The sequence below is a fragment of the Polistes canadensis genome, unplaced genomic scaffold, assembly GCF_001313835.1.
Source record: "Polistes canadensis isolate GaletaPanama2010 unplaced genomic scaffold, ASM131383v1 scaffold_59, whole genome shotgun sequence".
Lineage (NCBI taxonomy): Eukaryota > Metazoa > Arthropoda > Insecta > Hymenoptera > Vespidae > Polistes > Polistes canadensis.
This window is the reverse complement of record NW_014569606.1, coordinates 29,052-34,477: the sequence shown is the minus strand read 5'-3', so window position 1 is coordinate 34,477 and position 5,426 is coordinate 29,052. Positions and strand designations below refer to the sequence as shown.

Below are 5,426 nucleotides of genomic sequence, written 5' to 3'. Positions count from 1 at the left end.
TAGAGTACAAAGAAAAGGAGAGAAAAACAGAAAAAGGAAGAAAGAAAGAGAGAGAGGGTGGGACTTTAAGGGCAGGCTCGTTACGAAACTTCGTTACTACCGGGTATTTTCAACCCCGAAGATCTCGATGGCCCCAGGGCGAATCCATTAAAGGTAAAAGCTTCTCGTTTACATCTGCCGTTCTCGGGGCTTCCCCCTTCTCCTCTTTCTCTTTCTCTTTCTCTTTCTCTTGCTCTCTTGCTCTCTTGCACTAGTGGCGTTACGATTCTCTCGAAACAGCAGCAGCTGGTTAGCGAGGCACCTTCTCGTACTTTCGCCTTTCCTTCTACGTAACCGTCGTATTATCCCGACAAACCGATTTAAGTTCTTTTTTTCTCTCCTTACCTTACCCCCTTCCCCCTTCATCATCCGTTATATTTATTTATATATATATGTATATACTTATTTCATAATTGATACCGGCATTCGTGAATTTTATTGAGTAATTCAGTCAACTGTATGTACGTGCAGGTTCTTCTTACCTTATGTCGTATTTCTTATCAGAGTTTCGTTGAAATTAGCAGGTATAGCAAAACATTTTGTTTACCAAGTCATTTTGTTGTACGTTTTACTATCATATTATCTCGACAAACAAATTTCGAGTTCTTGTTATTTTTGTCTTTTACACCTATTTTCGTTTTTCTATTATTTTATTTTCTTATCATTTTTTGATGTATTATATTTCATAACTGATATGGTATTTGTGAAATTTTGTTAAGAAATTTGGATAAATATTAAATATCATACGTAGATGTGTTTACTTGTTTACGCGCATATTACGTTACTTAAGATTTAGTTAGAACTAATGTAAGAATATATTTTCTATATCCTCGTATATTATCTCGGACAAACAAATTTGGGGTTTTTATCTCTGATGCGTTCCTTCATTTGGTTATATTATGTAAATACTTCGTAATTGATTAAGCATTTAGAAAATTTTCGCTAACATAATTTAAATAATGCGTTATTAGCATTATATCGTTGTATTATTGCAAACAGTTTTGTTAAAACGTATATTGGAATATGATAGATCGTAATATGTAAATTGTTTATCCGAAGTCACAGCATTAGGGTGATCGTGTTAGACTTATTATGGCTTCTTACTCTACTTCTCTCTATATGGCCTTCTATTACAGCGGCTTCTATCGGTTCTATCAAGTATAAATACAGTAAATTGACCGAGATAAGCATAAATAGATCTTTCGATAGTTTCCATTCGAATGATTTACAACAACATTTACAATTTGTCTTATTATTTTCTTTTTAAACGCATTTTTATTAAAACAAACACCCACACGCTTACATGATTATTAAAATTTTGATCTAACAATAAGATATTTTCTTAACAAATTTTTATTTAATCGAATTAATGAATTACATTCGATTATTTAGATAAGAATTAAACGATTTAATAAAAAAAAAAAACAATAAATAAAGATAAATACTTCGTGTCGTTTGGAAAAATTCTTCTTACGAGTCGTTTGGAAAGGAAACCGAGCAACGACGAAGCGTCGCGAAATCCAACGATAACGGCTTCGTGTGTGAGAAAAAGATCGTGCTGTGGAAGGATAGCAATGCGGTGGCAATGCGGAAGCGGTGCGAGGGAGAGAAAGATGCGTTTAACTGCAAGCAGTCGCTTTAACACCGTCAAGATGCAATGAGAGGAAGGGAAGAGAAAGGAGGGACAAGCAACGTCTTATACACATATCTACCCATATACCTATTCACACACTCATTACACAACCATCCATATACCTATACAATCATCCATACGTTCGTACATCCTTACATTCATATATGTATATATATTCTTAAATTCCTTACATACTATATGTACTCTTACATACCAATACATTTATCAATAGATCCATACATACATACGTCCTTATATTCATACGTATATTTTCACATACCTAACTATACACTTACTTAGCTACATACAACACATATATACTTTCTTACACACACAGATACATACATATATATACATACATTCATAGATAATGCGTACCTGCATAAAAGTATATTCGCATATACCAATACACATACATATGACACGTATATATCTATATACGCGTACGTAGAAACATTCTCCGTAGAAACTCGGCAAGTTCACCGTGTGAGATTCGAAAAGCCGACAACGATACGACCAAGAGGACAAGCATAGTCGTCTTCTCTTTGTGCGTTCTCGCGTTCGACGAAAGAAATATCCGGGAGGACTCCAGTGAAAGGACAAAGAGCTTCCTCTCTCTCTCTCTCTCCCTCTCTCTTTCTCTCTTTTTCTCCTTCGACACTCCTTCTATCGGTTCGCTGCTTTGGTGACCAATCCTTCCCTGTAGAAGAGAGTTTGTGAATTTTCGATAAAGAACGTTCAACCGTTCAACATTCTTCCTCCATTACAAAATACAGATATTATTATCTATTTGTTGAATAATTTGTTAAATATTTCGAAAATTTTCCTAAAATTCTACGTGGGTATTCGAATCCTTATATCTTCAGGTTGCTACGTCTATTATATGAGTCATGCTTATTCTATGAATCATTTACGTACTCGCCTTTTACACCTGTAGTATGAACTCTTATGAGCACAGGTAACATTTATGCTTTAAATTCGAAGGATATATTACCAAATAAAATAATCCTTCTCCTTTAAATTTAAATGATAATAATACTAATACTAATAATAATCATTATGATTAAGATCTTGATTTAAATCTGTAATATTATACTACGAAATCAATGATCCAGCCAAAAGATTATATATTCCTATACAGTAGAGTACATAACGGAGGACAGGTATACACACACTCACATCTACACACACATACGAATATACATGAGCTCATAGACGATGTGGCAGGACTATAATGTCGGAATGTAGAATCGAACCGGTTTACTCGAGACGCCGCGTATTTTCCAACGTCATGGTCACGTGAACGTGCTCTCTTAATCTCTCTCTCTCTCTCTCTCTCTCTCTCTCTCTCTCTCTCTCTCTCTCTCTCTCTCTCTTTCTTTCTTTCTTTCTTTCTTTCTCTTTCTCTCTGTTGTCCAGACAAAAATCACATTTATTTCTTCGCCTTATAACTATTTACATTTTTGCACGTGACCCTGACATTACGCAAAAGTCGCAAACCTTTTTTTTTTTTTTTTTTTCTATTTTTAATAAACATTTATAATATCTTTTATATAAAGACAATAGAATGATGTGTCTGGTTTCAAACACTTGAGAATTTACTAATTGGAAACGGATTTGTGAATGAGTTGGACAAGATTATCTATAGTGATCAGAGATAAGAGTGTGTGTGTATGTATATATATATATATGTTGGGATAAATAAGTATTTTATTGTCTCAGTTTTTCATTTTTCTCTTCTAGCACATCAAAATAATATTTTGCAATTCTATATTTATTTAATATTTGTAATAATATATTATAGAATTATCTCTAATGATAAAAATGTAATTTAATTCAATCTAACTCTATATAATATCTACATTTACATATCCAAATACAGAAAAAAAAGAAAGAAAATTAAATATCGCATATCCAATATATTAAAATTCATCATCAGATTAAAATCACATTATAACATAATTACATAGATTAGTATAAATATGTAATAACGCGATATTAATGTCGAACAATCTGTAAAATAAAAAATGAGGTATAGTCAAGTAAGTATTATCTCGGAGTGTCATCGTGCGCACACGTAAACGCATAGAAAGCGCAATAGATGGAGTGGATGGTTGGGTGGGAGGGAGGGAGGGTGGTTTATGGGAGATGATGGGGAAAGGGGGGGGAGGTAGGGAATAAACACACGTAGAGAGATGCATGCAAGGCGGCACACATGCGGCCGAGCGGGAAAGTCTGGCCTGGCCAACCGCACGTTCCGAGTACGAAGCACGTGGTACGTACGACGCGCAGTTACCCCTTTCCGTGTCGTGCCGAGAGTACTGCCAGTGGTGTGGTGGTACCGCTCTAGTAGTAGTGGGATTGGCGCTACTAGTAGTGGGGGTAACAGCGGCGGCGGCGGCGGTGGGAATAGTGGTGGGGATGTATGTGCGATGGCGATGGTCCCGCTAATGGCAGTGTGCGTCGAGCGGCGGCCGTGTTTGTATCTCTGTCGCGTGTTTACGTGTAAGTGCGTGCGTGCGTGCGTTGCACTCGTTTTCGTTTAAAGCTGTTAGAGCAGCAGCAGCGCAAGCAGCAGCAATAGCAGCTGCCTTCACACATATATATATATATATATATAAAGACGCGTTTATCCGTTGTATTATGTTTTGTTCTTTTCTTTATCCGTCGTATCCTCTCTAACACATCGAGTTTACAAGTTAGAGATTTTGTATTATATCATATTATTTTTATTTTGCAAGTGCTTCAATATTATTGGTTCTTTTGTATTCGGCTTAAATGTAACTTCCATTCGATTCGATGATTTACTTTCTCTTTGTTATTTATAGTGGAAGAAAAGGAAACGACACTTTAGAGTGAGAGGATAGTTGGTTCGCTCGTTGGTTGTTTACTCGCGCGTGTGAATAAGTGGGATGAAGATGATCGATCGTTGTTTTCCTCCTATTCTTTTTTTCCTTCTTTAAAAATTAATCCTGGTGAAGTTGATACGTGAAAAAAAAAAAAAAAGAAAAAGAAATAAAAAAGTTTTATCTTCTATATATTACAGTGGAAAAATAGTTAGAGGGAGTTGCCAGTGAGTAATAGCAGTGTGCGACACAAAATGTGCGGAATACAATTCGTGCATTATGATATGCGTCGGAGAGAATATGATTAGGCGAGAGAAGAGGATGTTATTACGAAGCTAGGAACGACATTGACGTGCCTTCTGACATATTCTTCTTATTTTTTTTTTTTTCTCCCTTCTTTTTCTTCTTCGTATATTCTTCGTTTGAAAAATTTAACATCAAGAAGAGACATAAGTCTTTTATGGTTGTTTATTTCTACGTGTGTCGAAAATCTCCTATCGAATACACCGATTACATTTACAAGGACGAGGATTTAATCGTTGTGATTCTACGATAGAAGAGCACGCTCTTGTTGACGTCATGCGTTCGATGAGCTCAGTCATTTGTGCAATCAGGTATGTATTACTTTACTATGCGTTGATAGGAAAGGGAACACGACGACGATATCCATACGGTTCTTTGAAAATGTGTATATAGCCAATTTTTTTTTTTCTTTTATTTTTTGTTGTCTGTTGTGTGTTCTTTAAATATGTTACTTTTAAATCAATATTGCGAAGGTATTATTAGATTTTATATTTTTATAGGGATAGTTTAAGTTTAAATAGTTTCTTATAAACAAATTTATTCTATGCATATAACCTATACTTCATTATAATAATAACACAAATAATAATATAATAAATATAAAT

General features: G+C 34.9%; 1 long non-coding RNA gene across 1 annotated transcript; it reads left to right on the top strand.

The window, feature by feature from the left end:
- Positions 1 to 4,142: 4,142 nt before the first annotated feature.
- Positions 4,143 to 4,678, top strand: LOC106785914. Its single transcript, XR_001381587.1, has 2 exons — positions 4,143 to 4,370; positions 4,501 to 4,678. It is a non-coding gene; the product is annotated as an uncharacterized LOC106785914 (long non-coding RNA).
- Positions 4,679 to 5,426: the final 748 nt, after the last annotated feature.